The 20,911-nt window shown below is 37.5% G+C and overlaps 1 protein-coding gene and 1 non-coding gene across 11 annotated transcripts in view; both read right to left on the minus strand.

The window, feature by feature from the left end:
* Window positions 1–20,911, minus strand: part of FOXP2 (forkhead box P2) — a 756,067-nt gene that overhangs the window by 134,668 nt on the left and 600,488 nt on the right. The gene's annotated exons all lie outside the window — the stretch shown is intronic.
* Window positions 15,458–15,529, minus strand: TRNAG-UCC. The gene has a single exon. It is a non-coding gene; the product is annotated as a tRNA-Gly (tRNA).

Below are 20,911 nucleotides of genomic sequence, written 5' to 3' on the forward strand. Positions count from 1 at the left end.
TTATACCTTTCATTAGTCTGTCCATCCACTCAAGTCTATGTTTGGAAGTAGCCAGAATCTATCCCAACATTCCAGCAAGCAATATGTTTAAGGCAAAAAAACAATAGAGCTTGTAATACACAATGCAGCAAACACACACACACACACACACACACACACACACACACATGCTCACACATACACACGTGCCACACATAGACAGACACACACACACACAAACACAAACAGACACAGGCACTGACATGCACACACAAACTCATGCATGCACACACACACACACACACACACACACACACACATATGAGCATATGCACATGTACATGTAAACATGTACAGGTTCACATGCAAACATGCACACATGCTCATGCATAGACACTTACAGGCAGACACATACATACATGTGTGTGTGTACATACACTCACACATGCACACAAACACACACGCACACACACACACACACACACACACACACACACACACACACACACACACACACACACACACATTTGTGGAGCTCAGAGTACCACCAATTCTATTTGTACGTTGCTGGGTTTTGGGTCAAAACCACAACCCCTACTGAAAACACTCATGGACACAGCGAGGACATGCAAAGACTGCACAACATCACCATAGCTATAGTGTGACCCTCAGAGCCAGCAATGTGTGAAAGCAATGCTACATGCTACATCACATTCGTGATTGTAGGGATATGCTTCTTCAATTATATGCTGTTTTTGCTGTCAGTATGGAAACAATACATTACAACTGCCTGGTACTTCTGGACCCTGACAGTATGTTTTATTGTTCTGCTTAGATCATTCTGTACCCTTTCACTATCTATTTTCAGAGATTTTTGTAGGAGGAACAAAATGTCAGCCATTACTCCTGAGAGCCTAAACACTATGCAAGAATATACTGTTGTGCAATCAAGTAACTCAATAATTGAAAAAAAAAAAAAACAGGTATGCAGCATTTTCAGAACTGAAAATTCTTTCTCATAGCATTTGCAAGTAAATTGCAAATTAACTGCAATATATCACTACATGATTTATTTAAATTAAACAGAATTAAAGAGAATTTGGCCCAAATGCAGAATTAGCAGAATTTATTTCATCAAATTCAGTAATACCATTCAACTGTAGCTGAAGCCAATATGATAAATTGACTTTTTTTAAATATGGTACTTTTACAAGTGTTAAAATCCCAGCTAAGTACAGAGTACTATCTGGCTCTAGTAAACACAAGCTCTTTTTTTAAAGCTACATGGAAGTAATTGTTAGTTACATGATTCACTTACATATGGTGATTACAGACTCAAGAAAGTCTAACCCAAATGTATTCACAGTTAGCCAGCACATCACTACTGGGGAAAACCCTTTTGTTTATACCCTATTGTTTTAATTATTACCCTAGATAATAAGAAAATTTATACTTTGGATGTTGCTGAATGTGTTTTTTTTTTAATTCCAACTTGTAAGTAACCAACAGCAATATTTATCAGTTTATTTCATATAATTTGATGTTGTGAGTCTACTCAAAGGGGAGGTCTTTAATACAATACATTCTACACCAACAAAGTATAATTGACAATCAAGATTCGCTCATGTGTACAACCTGACGACTATAATGCATTAAGTGGTAAAAGTGTAGAAAAGGTCATTCCTGTAGTACTAGTGTTTTAAAACTGTTATATCAGAAACACAGGCAGTTCTTTTCATTACTAATAATCTAGAAGTACTGGCAATCATCAGTAAAAAGAACAATCAGTAGGCAATCAGACATAATCACAACAGGATATGAGTCTACACATAAGCTAGTTTAATGCTACAAGGGGATATAATTGCATATGTTTTTTTAGCTAAAGGTTAGATCAGTGCATCAATAGTATGAATTTAGTTCTACAACACCTATGTGTGTGCATATATGTATTTATGTATGTAAGTATGTATACATCTATGTGTGTGTGTGTGTGTGTGTGTGTGTGTGTGTGTATGTGTGTGTGTGTGTGTGTGTGTGTGTGTGTGTGTGTGTGTGTGTGTGTGTGTGTGTGTGTATGTGTGTGTGAGAGTGTGTGTGTGTGTGTGTGTGTGTGTGTGTGTGTGTGTGTGTGTGTGTGTGTGCATTTGTGCGTGTATACAGACCACAATTTTGTTTATTGTTGTCTCTTCTAGCACTTGTGTGGCAGTGTTAGATGTGTTTGTAGCTTTTAAAGCTGTTACCACCTTCCGATACAGTTCTTTGGTGAATTTCGGTCTGTGTGGCAGGTGCCTTGGTAAACAGCAAAGTTCATACATATAGGCCTCACTATAACAAGATTGTTGTAGCTAGGTTCTTATAAAATTAACCTCACCCTAACACACTCCATGTATCATGCAGGGACAACATTGCAGCATGCAAGCCAGCCGTAATAATAGTGGCAACATTGCAGCCTTCAAGCCGTCTGCAGTAATGATGACAAAACTGTAGCCTGCAAGCTAATCATAAAACTGACTGCAGCAGCGCATAGGAGTTTTTCCGTCACATATGATTATATGATTATACAAGCCCATGCCCATATAATTTGCTAAAATGGCAAAACATGGATAACAACTGTTTGCAGCTGACTATATTTGGATGTCAGCAAAGCAACTGATGCTATACCTCAAAGAAAACTGGTGAAGAAAATGAATAGTATGGGAAGAGGTATGACACCAAATGATGAGGTAGTTAGTAAAGCAAGTTTAGTGAACAAATCAACAAAGGTGACAGGTAAGGAGTGCACAACATGAAAACCGTGGAATGCTATTAAATGCAGGGTTAGAATCAGTCTAGAGTTGCATACTTATCTCAGATACTGCAAATGTGGTGAGAGAATAAGACTTATCCATTTGCCGATCGGTGTAAACACACATATGTATAGAAACTTGTCTACAATCAGGCCTTCTAATGTTTGGAGAGTTTTGCAAATATGTGGTAACTGTAGTTTTAATACAAAGAGCAAGGTTATGCCTTTTATGCATGCGTGGAAAAGAGTACTTAGATACTTAGATGAGGTAAGACAAGAAAAGGAAAAGGCTCTGACAGTTACAATCACAATTAGGCAATGTAGTGTACCTCCTAAGATTCACTTTGATCAACTGAACAGTAGCACTCATGATTTACCATGAATGATCTCACCACCATCTAGAAGACTGTCACTGTAAAATAAAGTTATACAATTTTTTTTTTTTTTACATGTGGCTCTGGATTCACACTCCCAAATTTGAATTATTTCACTTTTTCTGAGTTGATGCAATCCTTGAAAAGGTATACCTAGAGATTGGGGATTTGGAGATGGGAGAGATGAGGCCCACTGCAAAAAAAAAGATTGCACTGCTTCACTGCACATATTAAAATAGTAGGCTGGGGTGTGGCAATGTCAGGTCTGAATTATAAACTAGGAGTTGATCTGCAGTCTCTAAGTTTCAGCATATAGGTAAGCCTGTATTCCAATAAGTCTTAGGAGTACAGTAACACTCTGTGCCAAACAGTTATCCCATACCTGAGTCCAAAGTTAAGCATTCTTCCAGTCCTCATTTAGCATATGTTAATGGGGGCTGGCACAGTCCTATGCCTAATTCTAAAAGGGAATTGGGCTTGCAACACCAAATTACTTTTGGAATTGTGCACTGGTGAAGGCTGCCAATGAATACCCCTGAAGCAATGGAGAAGCTTATTGAAGTAACCTGGTTGTTTCTGCTAAGCAACAGGTCCCCCTGTAAGAGACACTTGGTATTGCTGGTAGTATATGGTAGAAGGCCAGACTGCCAGCAATAGCAAGTTCCTAATTAAGAGGGAGCTGGTCTGTCACTGTAGGAAGGGCCATGAAGGTGCTTGGCAAAGGACTATGAACACGTGTGAATGGCTGGTGTTTGTTATTTCCAACATTCAGGTGGGATGGCTCACACGTACACTATTGTTAAAATTAGAAGCAATTCTCCTGGTGGGCCAGTGGCTCTGCATGCCAATCCTGCCACACAGATGGGGAGAATCAATGCATGGCCGCCATGCAATCTGTCATGCACACATTCCGGTGTCCATTATACAGGTGGCTTTGCTGTGCCACTTCCACATTATGTTAGTTTACAGGATAAACTAAAACCAATTATGGCCATAGTGCAACAGCAATAAATGAGACAATTTCTATTAAGAAATAAATGACTTTTCATAGAAATGTCTAAGAGAAATAAAGTAAAAGAACAAAGTATAGAGACAGCACCTGGAAAGAAAGTTGAAACAGGATCTTACAGTTTATGAGTCACAGAAACAATTAAAGAAAGAAGTTCAAAAGATGTATGTGACTGCTTATCAACATGTTTAGCATTCTGTGTGCTGTGTTTAACTGCAGTTATAAATGGAAACATGATAAAAACTGTACTGAGCCCAGTGTTTAACTTATAGCACTTCAGATGCAGTGGGCAGCTTGTCTATGAATAACAGACCTTGCTGACAGACAATAGACTGAACTGAAAGTTGTCTCAGCTGCCTCTCTTTCACATTCACTGCAGGCGCTGCTGATATACTGAGCATAAAACTAGCTATGGTATGCATACTTACTCCATTAGTTTGTAAAGTGGGAAGGAAAGCATATAATTATGAATCTGATAACGACTTTGCTCATGTAAAAGGCATAACCACTGCCCTTTCAAGCACTCTTGTTAAAAATATATTTTAAAAGAACCTGGTCAACATGTTTGTTAAGAGGCCGTCCTACCACAACGGGAAAAGATAAACGTGATCTGCAGTAAACTGACACATCTGCAGCATGAAAAGGTTCATCTGGCACCGACAGTTTCATACTTTGGTGGAAAGCATTACCCATCTTTATAGTTTAGATCATGTTTTGTTTGCTGGCGTCTGCAGGATATAGGTTACAAAACACTTGTCTGCCATTTGGTATGCAATATTCTAAACCTTCTGCTTAGGAAGTGAAATCAATCTACACTAAGCAGAGTAAGGGAGTCTGCAATGATAATTAAATTCGCAGACAAAATATGGCAGTATTTAAAGGTTTTCTTTCATATATTATACATTGTGACTGGCACGTATAGTACAATAATAAAGATCTACAATTAAATGCTTTTAAATAACAGCAGGTCCCTCATATGAGGTCAGCAGAATGGTAAGCTTCTGTCATCACTTGCTTTATAACAAGGTTACAAAAACGTGCATAAACAACTTTTGTCAGGCTTTTCTATCACCTTTTCTCATAGCAAGATGTTTTATGTCTGTGTCTTGACAGTTTCTTATCAACATTTTCTAATCTCTACTAAAATGTTTGCTTTCTTCAGACAGCTACAGGGCAGCCTGTTAAGCTAACTAATGATATAATACCAATGCAGGAATATTTAACCACTGCTTTGATATAATCATTGGGAGAATCATATCCTAGTGCATTTTCTTCAAATAACTCAGTCATTCTTCACATGTTAGTGGTCTGCAATGCAAGACATAAACAGCAGATGTACATGTCTATTGGTGTCCGAAGGGGTCCTATTTCTCTCATTGCAAAGTTTAATGTCTTCTTAACCTGCAACTATTTAACTATGGTTTATGGACTAATCTGAAATCATACAAAAGGAGACAGCAACACATCATCCGCACTGCAGCAAACCATTTCTGCTGTCCAAAATTCCATACAATGCCCAGATTCTATTTCATATTTTTGGTCTGTTCCTCACGACAGTTTAATGAAGTGGTTTTCTGGAACATCATTTAAGAGTGAAGTCATTAAATAATGACAGACATTTGAATCGCAAATTTCAAAACCTTCAGATAATGTGTGCTATCATAAAAAACATTACTCTTTCAAGAGCAATATTTAAACGTCTGTGCAATGTAGGCAAGGCAGAATTGGCAGTTACAGTTCATAAATCTGATGGCCTCTCTGCTACTTCACTCTAGCCATTTATGTTTAGTACTGACCAAAGGTTAGATGAACACTGTAAAAGTTGATTTCTGTGATGCTAAATAACTGAAGTAATTTTTTTATAGACATTCCCGATGCACCACAAACATGTCATCCAAGTACAACATGAAGGTGAGCTCCACATAGAAGCTACTGGTCCATAGCTATTCTATTCTGCCCACATGATACTCTTGTTTTTTATTTCACTTACCAGCAATACATTTTCGCTGGCAACCAGAGCCTTCTCGTGATATAAGTGAAACATCAGCTTACTGTGGCAAAAAAAAAACAAACAAAAAAAAAAAACACTTGTTGAGGGACTCCGAGAATGCTGCATCATGTTGCTTCGTGGTTTAACATCACAACCATTGACTGAATGAGGATTCCATTGAAAGTACACTTTGTTAACTGTGAGCTGAGTCAGGTTTACAATTATGGTGCATAGACAAACCTCATCAAGCATCAGCATTCAATATTAGCCTCATTGGTGGTATACAAGGACAAAGCCATGGCAACAGCCCAGATGACCCAAGATTTATTACAGCTTTGGGTCACGATGGTGAAGCAGGGAGAACTAGCATGACTATCCTGTTGAGAAGGAAGTGTCATGGGTGTTTGTCTAGTGGAAATCTAGTGGAGGGGGGAGCTCAGAGAGATGATGCAAGGCTTCATCTGAGGTGGGGACCTGTAATCAAAGTCACTCTCTATTGCTCTTCTAACATTATGCTGATGGCCACATATAATGGAGGGAGATAGGCAAGAGGAAAGCCAAGCAAGCAGCATGGATGATGTTGCAGGTACAATTCAACTCTGTCCTAGTTACTGCTTTCCTAAACCCCTTCCCCACCCACTAGGGGTCCCTAAACCAGGGGATAGTAGACAGCACCAAATGCTTTCCACCTCCAATTTCCTACCCACCAGTACCCTAAAACTGGAAGGGGGGGTAGTACTGGTATTGGGCAGCCAATGGTCAGAGCAGTAGCCTGGGACCAAAACAAGTTTATTTTCTGATTCGGAACCAAAGTTACTGCATTTTCTTTCATGAATAACTACACCAAACAGCAGTGTTTACATATTGTACGCACATTCTTTTTATTCTCTTCTGTCTGCACGTTATCAGGCACGCACTGCTGCATTCATTTCTCATTTGCAGCTCTAATTACCAAGTTAACACTGCTTGTTAGGAGCGTTTCCTCTTTTATGGTCTAACCCCTTCCCTGATGGCTGATGTGAGGGCCTGCAGTGCCTAACATTGTACATGTGAGAATTTCTGTGCAAACTCAATGAATACTACTTTACAAAGTGCATTGGGAGAGCGATGTGCATGTCGCCAGCTGATGTACTTCATGATATATACCTGTCTCACCCTCAGGTACTATCATTGCAGTGCAGCAGACCACCAACATTCTTCACAGATGACTGAGGTAGCTTTAGCTGCTCACTTCCCCATCACTTCCACTGGCACAAAGGATGTTCCCAATGTAGGATCATATCAGTTCTCAGTCAGGGCTTTATCCTCCTGTATCATGGAGTCAATCCTTCTCGGAAACCTTAAATATTTCTAAACAAGGCTATGTGTTCTTAGATTCGTAGGTTTGATTTTCAAGCTTATTATATTCTTTCCTTCAAGAAGTCTGACTCTCATAACCATATGGTGACATTTTCTACTCTAGTTTTTCCAAACTGTAAGGGTAAGGGTAAACATATTCCAAAGTTCTGTTGAGTGCTATGCAATATACCTGCCACGTCATTCTATGATTTATATTTGTTTTATTATTAGGTTCCCTAATCTACTGTAAAATACCCCACAAGTGTGTTCAAAATAGCTTGATCAGATGCCAAGACCTCCTCCAAGTAACCTGTAGGAAACAGAAAAAAACAGTTCTTGAGGCCTTTTCATATAATTCAAGTTTTCAAGTCCTGTAATGATGATGATGATTATTATTATTATAATTATTGAATATGGGATTATACTTTTTCCTAGTTATTTCAGCTGGCTTATTTGAAGGTTATAGAATACAGTATTGTATTTAATAATGGGGTAGGTCAGTCAGGTATAAAGTGCAACAATGGTATCACTAGAGACACTCTATCTATACCATTCAAATTCATCTAGACCACACAATATGCTTTACTGACCACAGAATATACACTGATCAAATTTTAAATTGTGGTAGCAAGCTAGATGCTGACTTATTTTTATATGTGTAGCCAAAGTCGTGTAGCCCTGTTCATGCTTGGACCTGTGAATAATTACACAGCAAGGTGTTTCTTAAGGCTAATAAGAATCTGACTAAAAGGATTGACAACAAAGATTGCAACAGGTTGTTGAAATATGTTAACATTAAGATATACAATGCTGCCAAAGCAACCAAATGTAATGAGAAAAAAAATTCCATAGTACAGTTATATTACATTTATTGTTCGATTCTCAGCTAGAGCGTCTTCTGTGTGGAGACATCCGTGAATGGGCGTACCTTCATTGAAGGTTGTGCATCAGAGCTGGCAACTCAGCACGTAAAAATCTACTGCCAATCATTAGCGGACCGGAGTTCCGCTGTGGCGACCCCTAACCGGGAAAAGCAGGAAGACACAACAACAACATTTATTTATTTATTCATTCATTGATTTAGTTAGTTAGTTATTCATTTATGCTTTTTCGACTGGATTAGTTCCACTAGACCAACACCCTATTTTCATACCAAATAGGGGACATATGCCCATGGCTCCAGACACCTTCCCCTTCTTTCTTCAATAGGTGCTGCGGAGTAATGTCCACCTGTGCTACCACCAACTCAGGCAGAAGGGATCTCAGTTTAACACTTCATCCAGAGGATGACACACTCAGGACTGCTTCACTTCCATATGCCATGTAAAATGCATTTATCCCAGCCTTGTTGTCAAGGTGAGTCAAGACTTTAACTGGATTGGACCTCAGTGGAGGGAGGAACACTGTTCATTTTACCTTTTGCAAAAAACTGAGTGTTCTCTTCATCATACTCATGTTTATAATCTGTATACTGCCTAAGATGGTTCTGTTTATTCCACGATAAAAAAATGTTAAAATTGGAAATAGTTCAGATTTCTAAGTGAGTTTCTTACATTTGTGTAACTGTAACATGAGGTCAAACAGTCATCTACTATTGAACAAACTCTAATGTGAATGCACAAATCGATTCATGTGTCAATGAGAAAGAGACAGGGAGGAGCATGGGGCCTTGGGAAGGAACATGCAGGATATCTTTGTAGGAAGGGATAGGAAGGGAATCCTTCAGATTACAAAATGGCCGAAAGAGAGGGCAGAAAGAAGCCACTGTTCTCTTATGTGTATATTACTGGCTGGGCTAGGAAAATATACGGGATTTTCTTGTATTGCTGAAGATTCTTCTAAAAATAGTATATATGGCACCCTTCACAGAAGTCTTATTTTTGTTTTAAAATTATAAAGAAACCATTTAATCGAAAAAAGATTCAGTGATCAACTTGAAGAGCTGACACAAGTGTACATAATGTGGCTTTTCTGGTGACAAACTATATGAAATTATAGAATTTTATACTCACATAATGGCTTAAATCTTGCTCAAAGCAGGGTTCAGAATCTTACATGATGTGTGTGATTTTTCCATTGGGAAGTATCTAAGCTAGCAAAGAAGTATTTAAAGAAGAAAAAGAGGCCAAGACTTTACCCATATACCCGGTCTGTTACTAAAACATGCATCAGAACACTGAAATTACATGACAACAGCATAAAGATTAATTCTGTACCAGTCAATACAGTTCAGAAACCAACTAAATAAACTATAAATGACAAAAAGTATAAATGAGTCATTACATTAAAAGTAATGTCAACAAATGGTCATATTCTGAAAAAACGTTCCACAGACACATTGTTCTAATGCACATAAATCATAGAAGTGTAAAGGCATGGTTGACTGCTTTGTTAGAAAATCACTGTATCAGGGTACACAATTGATTGATAAGACAGTGAAGGAAGGATATTTGGAAATCTGGGTATTTTCACAAGACCAGAATTAAGTCAAACAAACTGAAATGCAAATGAGGCATAGAAAGGAAGAAAAACAACTGATTGCAATTGTGTCTAACCTGAATGTACATAGACAGACTGTAATTGCTGTTTCTGCAATGGGGAGGGGTCATGACCCCAGATCTCTATAACCTATATGTACTAATTCTATGATGGGGAAAGAAGAAATTTCCCAGTACAGCGTGCATCAGTTTCATACAAAGAAGGATTCCACTATAACTGTAAGAGAAGAATAAAAGCTGCAGGGAAAAGTAAATAAGATCTGTTTCACATTTATTTTCCAAAGCTTCATAATTACCTCGAGAATTAAAACAACGTTGAAGAATGGTTCCAAGTTAGCGATTATGATCTGTTTAGCTAACTGGGTTGTGATATACTAATAGAGGAGTGTGGGAAAAGTCTCTGCACAGAAAATGGACGGGGCATTGGGAGCTGACTTGTCAGAACATGGGCTAAATTCTTGGCTAGGCTTGTAAGAATACTGACTGAACAAATATGAAGGCAATGCTTCCTCTATACCATTTAGTTAGAGAAAGATGAGGTATTCTGCAAATGAATGAGATATCAAAAAGTATAAAATAGCCAAACATATGAACAGATTTCTTTCTTCTTCTTTTTATAGCAGCGTGCTATTATTCTTACTAAATGACTGCACTTTAATAGCATTAGTTGTTCGTTATTACACTAGAAATGTAAGGCACATTAAGGAAAACATATTTCCCTCAAACTAAACTTCTCTAAAAAAATGAAAAGCTTTAAGAAAACCCTGCACTAGAATGAGTTAACAACCTGAGCGCACCTTGTACATCAAGTATAAGAACTTGTTATGAACCTTTAAAATTCACTGTTACACTTCACATCAGGTCAAATCATTTCCATTAATACAAAAGTGAGACCTAAGCTTCTGTTTTCTGTTGTAATCCTCTGTTACACATGCTGCAGCAGCTTCATACAAGCTACAATGTAAACTAGAAGTAACAGGAAAAGTTCTTGTCTGTCATATAAAGCAGGCTTTCTTCAGTCTATTACCAACATCCACTTGGCCTGAAAAAATTGACATGATTTATTAAAGTTTTCTTCTAACACAGTTATTTAAAAAAAAAAAGCAGCTAAGGAAATATTACACCTTCTTTAATGTAGGCATCACTTTATGTGCTCTCACAAACTGTTGTAGTATCCTATCCGTGGATATCAAGCTGTCATTACATGGAACTCAGTCATATCGCTCAACCTCGTAGCTCATGAAATCTGAACAAAGCCAAAAATAATGGGGGAAAAGGCCCAAAAATAGGGACAAATGTTGCATATTGCCGTTATAGATTTAGAAAGTTACCAGAATAAAAGGTTTTGTGTTTGTGTTACCATGCATTTTCTAAAAGATATGAAGTCTGAAATGCAAATATCTATCATTATTTAATAAATTAAATCCTCACCGATTTGCCAGGAAACCACAAATTTTATGAGGAACAGACCAAAAGTATGAGACAAAAATGTGGACAGTTGAGAGGTATGATACTCAATCAGAGACTGCAAATGACGGACAAGGCTGCAGGAATGGAAAACACTGTTGTTTGAAACCTCTAAGAATAAGCTAATATTCAAATGAAGGAAAAAGAGCAGTGTACCAGTGAGCAGGCAGAAGGAAAGAGAGATCAGTACGCAGATAGAAACTTAGGTTTATGTAAAATAGTCCCTGCCTAATGCCACCACCTCATTAGAATAAAAGGCAACATAGCAAAATCAAAAGACTAAATGGTCATACAACTAATAACAAATATTGCATAAATAATCCATAGACTGAACACAGACCAGTAATTTAATATTTAACTGGCTAACTCAACTGGTCTAGCCTGCATCACTTTTCAGACACAGCCTTGGCTACAGTGTCAAGTATATATGAAGAAAAGTAGAACATCTACAAGAAAACCCACACAAATGAAGGAAGAGTAAGAAAACTCTACTAAAACAGCAATCACCGGTCAAGTCTCATCCCCGTACTTTAGAACTCTTCTTTCGGCTTTTTCCCGGTTAGGGGTCGCCACAGTGGATCAACTGTCTGCTCATGATTGGAAGTGGAGTTTTACAGTGTCGAGTTGCCAGCCCGGTGCCCAACCTTCCACAGAAGGTACACACATGCACACACTTATGCCTAGAGCCAATTTAGAGTATCTAATCCACCTACAGCATGTCTTTGGGAGGAAACCAGAGCACCTAGAGGAAACCCTCATGACCACAGGGAGGACATGCTGACTCCACACAGAAGGCACCCCAGCCGAGGATCGAACTGGAGAACCTCTTGCTGTGAGGCGACAATGCTAACCGCTGCACCATGTCAACCTCTATCCTGCTGCCATGCTTCTAATGCAGGACTAAGCCACAGTTATATTCTCTGTTATTCTACACAGCTGTCAAATATGTTATGTAAAAAAAATGACTATTTAAAGTAGATATGCATGCTTTTACAAACAACAAAAGACAGACAAGCAGGGCACAGAAATCTGATATGTGCTGCTAGGACTCTTACAAATAGACATGTAATACTGCAGCTATGAAGAACTTCTATTTCTGTGACGTGACAAACTTCAGTGTGTTGTACTATATGTAAGTATGCTTTTCATATGAATATTAAAGAATTTATTTATTTAGTAACACATTGTTGATAAGATGAGTCCCTCTAGGGACATTCACATTGAGGTGACATTCACACTGACTAGAGGAACTAATAAAACTAAAAAAAAAACTTACAAAGAATCATTTGTAGGTTTGCTATTGATTTTGTATGTATGGCATGTATGTCTATATAACTATATCTTTATATCAATATCTATATAATGATTGTGTTATCAAACAGCAAAAGCTCAAAAAAGCAAAACTAAAAGAGCAACCATTTTACAGTGAATCACACAGCAATGAAAAAACAACAATAAAAAACACTAGTATATGAAGGGGGTAAGCCACTGCATCCCCCACACCCCCAATAATTATATACACGAACTCCAAAACTGAACAACAGTGGGGAAAGAGCATATTCCAGACCTTTCTGTACTGTGATTTGGAAATCTAGCAGCTCAGCAACTAGGAAAACAAGAAAAATGAACATACATGATTTTGCTAGTTTTGAGTTTCCTGATTTGTATGTGATTTTTGCATCATACAATTCCATTGGCCCTCATAAAAGTAATGCCCTTTCTAGCCACGTCTGTTTTTTTTTTTTTTTTGTAGAAAATGAATAGTGATATAAATCTTGTTACCTTGCTTGCTTTCTGAACGAATGCGTAATATTTATGAACGATCCCTGATCAGGGGCTTTGTTCCTTATTATTTGTGGTGATTCCTATGAGAAGAGAGCTAAGATGCATGCCTGTCTGTTGCTATATCTAGGTTGCACTAATATGCCTCAAAGCCTAAAGCACTAAATCTCCTTTGCATGACATCTGCAGCATGACACTATTAATCTGAGTGCACATTACAATAATCTCAAAGGTAGACTAGCTTTGTCAACATAAGGCATACACAACATTTATAAAAAAATCACAGAGTCAAGAATCCCTGCACCCCTGCACCCCATTTAATCCCAAATATCTACCTGCTTAGCAAGATGCAGCATTATCTTCAGTTAACCGTGATGTGGCAAAATTAATATTCAGTTCAACATGCTGGGTACTCAAAGCTGCCAGCTGTGTAGTTGATTTTTAGGTTTCTTAGTGATTATCATTAGTTTAGTACATCAACTGAAGCCATTTTCATGGTATATAAGGTTAATAATTCCCAGATAAGGGGCTTTTGCCAGCCTGAAAGCTCAAATTATTGTAAAACCTATGCTGGTCAAATAAAAAGTATTACATCGCATCTGTGCTCTAGTGTTTTTGTGTTTTCTGTTAGTGGATCCACACAGCTTTTTTCTAGCATTCACATGTTGTGATCTCTTCTCCTACTTTGTCATAAGGCATGATAGAAGTGATATATTTCTTAATTTTTGGTTGTTCACTATACCATGCAGTCTAAAATATACTCTCAAACTTTCTCACATGCTAGCTTTCTCTTAACTGCCAAAAAAATGTTCAGATTCCCTGCTGCCATGTCCACTTCACAGCTGGTCACTGCTGCCATGTCCACTTCACAGCTGGTCATCACCATTATTTCCATTTCAAGGAATTTATGGTAATTTGGTGGTACTAGTGATTGGATCATATTTTTCAACATATATGATTCAGAGATAAAGTAGTGCCTTACCATCAATGTTCATACAATTTACTCCTTCCTCAACATGCACAAATGCACACACATGCATGTGTGTGAGAACAAAAGTGCAAATGTGTTAACAAGCTCAAAGTTTGAAACATCACACATTCTTTGATATAACACAAACCAGAGTTGGGGTCACTGATAACCGAATTATGTAAACCTGATTTATTCCTACTCCATTCCTTTCAATACAGCAAAATATGTAACAGATTAACTTGTCCTTTATTAAAACCATCTGGTGAGCCTATGTCCATGTTCTGCCTTACTACATACAAATCTTTGCATAAACATACCTTTCTAAATTCATTGTTTTCCAAAAAGTTCTTCCAAGAAGTTCAAACAGATGTATCATTCTTCATGTAAGTGTAATTTGGCCATTTCAAAAACAGTAAAACCTACTTATGGAGTATAGATAGAAATTTCAGATTTGCATGGCAAGGCTTTTTCAACCCTTTACTGAACAAATAAACTGCCATTTTGTTCAGTATCTATCTTACTGAACTCTTCAGGATTGCAGTCTGTAAGGTAAAAATCTTACACCAAAAATATTGTTATGTATACAGAACAAGAACTACACCTACCTTTTGGCACCACCATTCCCTTTTCTGTTGGTTCACATTTCCTTTACATAAAAACATAGGAACAATGCAAGGCAAGCAACCACAGGGACCATAAAGTGCCTAATCATATATACCTTTTAATGGACAGTTTTAAAAGTCCTTCTCACACTTTTCAAGCACTTAATAGTGCTAATTTCCCCAAACTGAGTAGGGAGCATACATTTTTAGGTTTATTTTATCTAATTTTTGCATTTGACAGTGGAATACATGATGTTTCTGAATCTTGCAAAAGGCAGCTCCTGACAACTTATATTCCACTGCTTATATGAAGTATGCATGGCAACACCTGTGACCTTCTTTATATCTCTGTATCATCTTTATGCAGTACAGGTTTGAAGTTTTTCTTCAGTATTCAAGCTGGGTCAATCATAGGTTCATACTAGTCTATCAGCCCTAGGGCCTATACAAGCCTAGCCATAACAATTCCCTGGCTATTTCTTCCCACACTATTTACTTCCCTGGACCCCTGTCTAGCAGGGCGACTGACGTGATCCCCAGGGTGAATTTCCTTTCTCCCATCCAATCGTCAAGGTTCCTTTTGAAGAGGACCAAAGAGGCACTCTGCTTGACATGTATGGGCAATCTATTCCAGAGTCTGGGGGCTTAAATGTACATATTTCTTGCATTGGCTGGGAATCAAACCCAGGTCAGCTGCTTGGAAGGCAACTATGCTTACCACTATACCACCAATGCTACAACAGTTCAATAATATTAATCAGACCAGTTTTGTTGCTACAATGTAGTCATCTTTGACTGTGGGTTGAAAGATTTTCCACACTCTTTGATGTTATAATCATTGTCTTACATAATCAACTAAACTTATTAAGATAATGCATTGAGATCCATCCTAACAATTATTTAATCTTTTTTTCTGTCCATTTTGTGGGCGTTTTGTCACATACTAATATTATGAAAATGTTATGCCAAGTGAGTTAGAAAAGTATTTTTGGATTATAAAGTTTTTATGAGATAACAAGTTGATGAAAGACTACAAAATGAGTGCGTTCCTTCTTTTTTGTTTATAGGATTCTGTCACACAGGTTCTGATGGCATCACAGATGTTGCTAAGTGTTTTTGACTACATCTCTGCTGCATGCATAACTATACAATATCAGTGTCTAATGTAGGCGTAATGAAGTAGATTTATTTAAGTTTGATTTGACTGTTGCAAATAAGGCATTGTTCTAATGCATGTAAAATACACATTTTAAGACATTTTGAAATGAGAAAAAATGAGGGTTCTGACATAAGTGTCTAGTTGCTAGACTGTCTTTAGTAAATGGGACATATGTTTAATTCCAAGCTATATCACAGTATTACTATATCAAATCAAAACTGAAAGCTACATGATAAGAAATCACTGTAATTTAAAACAAGTGTCATTGATGGAAACAAACTGCTGGTTGACTGGCAATGAAAAGTGAGTTCTTAAGATTCTGAAAAATCTAAATTAATTTAAAACCGCTCTTAGGGCAAGTGCATTTAACCAAATGCTGACAGAAGGCAAAACAGTTCTGATGGAAGTCATGCAGACTTCTTTAAAGGGACAAGAGAGAACAACAGAGGAAAGTATTACACTGACAGAATGAGGGGAAAGCAAACCACTCTCATACCACACTGAAGACAGAAAAGATGTGTTAGGTGACATCACTGCAACTGACACCTCTGCAAGGCATGCTATGAAAATAATTATGTAAGCAATAATCCATGACTGAAATCTGAACTACAGTGAGAACTATTCCCAAACATTAAGGTTCTATGATGTGGGCAAGTCTGAGGGACGAAACACTTCACTGGAAGGAAATATACCCAACTGCCTCCCCCCACAATTGTTTATGTATTTATTTGACATTTATTAACACAGTCCATTTTACTTGCCTGTATCTTGTTGCATTGATTCCATCAGTGCAACCCAGTAAATATTGATTAGGTACATTAAATGCACATTCAGATTACGTTTTGTCAACAGTGTTCTTCTTTCCTTTTAAACCTCCATTAGGGAATCCGATTTTTAAAAATACTTTTACAATGAATCTACTTACAAAGGGCTTATCCTGATGCATTTTCTATTTTGTTTATTCGTTTTGCTGACAATATCTTTGGATGCATCTTAAATAGCAGGAAGCATGATTTAGCCACACCCCTAACAACACTGCTCAATCTTGGCCTCCATACAGGTTTTGTACCAAGCAAATGCAGAACAGCTACAATCATTCCCCTACATAAACTAAGTTCACACCATCCGTATTCAAGCACAACATGGCTGTATGGATAGAAATAATGTACCACATGACTGCTCCCTGTACTAGTAATGGAGAGCTGCAGCTCCTGAATGCTTTGTCCCATGCATGGGTCCCCTAAAATTGTACATGCTATGCTCCCAGTTATTCCTGTTAGTGGTAATAAATATTAATCAATGCTGGGATGGGTAAGGGAAATTGAGTAGGCTTAAAAATTCCCCACAGTGATAGCTATGATAGTTCTTACCTATGAACCTATGAACGCATGAACATGAATTTTAATCCATCTTTCTTACTTTCATGAAAAATACAGCAGCATCCAGACTGTGTAACTTAAATATAGCTCAGCTTTATCTACTGATTTACGTTAGTTTAAAACTAGTGACAGGAAAAATGGACAGAGTGTAGGAAAGACATATAAACCCAAGTCTGAGCTGATAAGGACAACAGCCCATACGAGTCAACTTCTAATGACTTAAACTTATGGTAGTCATCTTCAGTAAACCTCAAAACCTTTCTCAAAACCTTTGCTTTTAGGCAAGTTGCCTTTAGATAAAATAATGTTGCTTGAAGAACATAGAAAAAAATTATAAATGTATTTGGAGAGACCTTAAATCTTCATCACATTCTAAGACTATCAGACTCATCAAAACATAAAAGAAAAATGATCTGTGAAGAAAATTAACTGAGAGCCAGTAGTAAGAAGTGTCAGAGAAAGGTTTGGATGTGCAGCAAATGGCTATGATATTAAGCTAGATGACATCCACTACTAAATCTTAAACCTGACGCTATATCACTTTTGGAGTTATTTTTATCGTCTTTGTCCAGAATACTGCCACATGATCAACAGTGTTTCATACAAAACAAAAACAAAGAAATACCACTGGAGATCAATCACTCGAACCAACTGTTGACTAGAACAGGAAATCCAAGTAAAAGGGAAAACAGTGACAAGAAAGACCTTTCCTGTGACCAGAAAGACCTTCACTTCCCATCTCTGACATTAATTTATACTGCACAGTAAGACCAAGTGCACATAAGTGCACTTCATTTAAAGAATAGTTTTCGAGTGAGCACCCTTTTTAGGCACGTGAACATTCAAAGGAGAGGCATTGCAAGCTTCATATCAACAGGCATGGAGAAAAGAAACTAAGGAGGGGTCAGAGATCACCCCACCAAAAAAAGAAAATAAAAAACAGAAGAAAAACCCTCATGGCTGCCTAGATGACAAAGTGCTTATCTCCACAGTGCTGGAGACTAAATGGGCACCTTCATAGTTCATGAGCAGGGACAAAAACAAAACAAAAAAACAACAATAAAAATAAAGAAAGTACCCAAAATGAAGTTAAGCCAAAGTATGTATTCATAAACTCCGAAGGCTACTGGAAACTGAATGCTGCCTTCCCATCATAACAAATGCCTCTACAGCTAATCTAAATAAAGATATACAATTGAAATTGTGTCATTTACTGTAATATGCTCTGACATGGCATCAAAATATGACTGCTACTCTCTCTAAAGTGTAGATTTCCTGCCAGTACTTGACACTGCTGACTTTCTACTTGGATGCCTCTTATCCAAGTTACAAAACCTTGACTATGGTTCACTGCTAATATGTAAAATAAAAAAAAAATAAAATAATAAGAATGTGGTTTGTCTCCTGACCATGCCTCCTCTGTCTGCCAAATCATCCCTTACATGTTGCACATTAAACATTACAAAAGGAAAGCGTGGAATGAAAATCACAACACACAATAGCTCGATTATCAATAGGTTTAGTGATCTCCAAAAGAAAAAAAAATAAAAGGAATGTCTGGTGAAAGGACAACAAAGGCCAACAGAAGATGTTATAAATAAAATGTTTACAAAACAGCCAAATATCAACCCACAATAACAAGAAGGTATATGTCATCATTTCTGCATCCAGATGACCTATTTTATAGCAATAACAAGCCTGAGAAAATCGTTTCCGTAAAATACCATTAATGCCCAAACTGTGATGAAGATCTACCATTGTGTGCCGGATGGTGCAGTGGTGCAGCAGTAGCATTACCGCCTCACAGCAAGAGGTTCTCTGGTTCGATTCTCGCCAGGGTGCGTTCTGTGTGGAGTCTGCATGTCTTCCCTGCATTCATGTGAGTTTCCTCCCACGTTACAAAGATATGCATCTGGAGTATTTCTCCCTGGGCCTCCGCTGAAAATTTCCTTTGTTCCAAGTTGGACTTTCCAAGGTAATAAATGTAAAGCATAACGTCACTTCTTAATACCTACTACCAATTTTTATACACACATCACACATTAAGCTTTATTTACATTAGTGCAAAAGATTTCTAATTCATAAATTACAAAGGATTCCTGATATGTCTGTCTGGAAATTTAACACAGATAACCAAGGCTATTGAATTGCAACCATCTTCTTCATCTCATGATCTTGGGTTTGAATTCCTTCTCCTCCTCGTACCCCTTTTGCCTAATATATAACTCAGAGTAAGTCAGTTAACCATTCATTACACCCAAGCTGCCGCAAAACAAGACACATTTGCCTAGCAGATCAATCTGGTTAAAAAGAAAAATAATTAATTTAGCTAGAAATATGTTATCCTTCCACAGCTTAAGAAACGTGCTCAAAACATAACAAACCAAACAAAAATATCATGCATAACGGATAAAATATGTTTTTCAGATAGCCAAAACCACCAGAGATAAAACACACTTATACAGTAAATTAAAATAATAAGAAATTAGAGATGCTTAATCAAATTAAGGAAATTAATTGATATTCTATTTATAACCCAAGTTACTTCACAGAGCTCATGTGCTATTGATAAGATGCTTTGTTGCCTACCATGTAGTCTACCATATTGTAAACACTCCTGTCTTTGATGTTCCTGCTAACATCCTGACAGTAAAGCAGTGCAGTTTCAAATGAGCTAATTAACTAAATTGTTGATGGAGCATGAACAATTCATTCCCTCTGTTAGATGCACCATGACAACATCAAATTCAAAGACTGAGAAGTTACTCATCTATAAAACCTGTCTACAACCTGCCACCAAAACATCTGCATACCAAAAATTAAAGGAACAATGCCAGTCATATGCTAATACTTCTTTTGTGTGTCTCCTTTTACGATTTATGAATTGAAGGAGAATTCTTGGTGCTTATATTTGCAGTGTGTGTGTGTGTGTGTGTGTGTGTGTGTGTGTGTGTGTGTGTGTGTGTGTGTGTGTGTGTGTGTGCAGCTATATATCTCTATCTATCTGCATACACATGCACGTACACATGCACACACACACGCACACACACATACTCTCTCTCTCTCTCTCTCACATGCACATATTTACAAAAATTCTGGCTTCCAGAGCTCTTAGAGTTTCCACTCCTAGGGCTTCAATAATGCAAAATATATACTTATACACAGGGTGTGAAAAGTAGCCTTTGTAACATATGAACATCAATCAGCACAGAAATGCATCAGAAATCAAACTTCAGCTTTAGGAGCTGTTAATATATTTCATGCTGCCATACAAACAAAAAACAACTATGTGAGCGTGACCTCATTAATAGCTTTTTCAAACTGTTGTTTGTTTAGAAATTAATTTTGTTGCTGGGCACCATTTGTATGGCAGTGTTAAGTGTATTAGAGATTTTAAATGGGTTAGTTTGGGATGCCACTCTCTTTTTTTAACTGCTAATACTGCTCACAGTAATACATTAAGATAGTTATCCATCTATTAGAAAGAATTATACTCTTTTAAAGTATTCTTGCATCTCTCTCTCACACACTTTAACAGAGTTGCCACGACTGGGGTCTATGTCACAATCCCTACATTAT

The sequence above is a fragment of the Protopterus annectens genome, chromosome 9.part0 (genome assembly GCF_019279795.1).
Source record: "Protopterus annectens isolate FY-2018-M chromosome 9.part0, PAN1.0, whole genome shotgun sequence".
Lineage (NCBI taxonomy): Eukaryota > Metazoa > Chordata > Ceratodontiformes > Protopteridae > Protopterus > Protopterus annectens.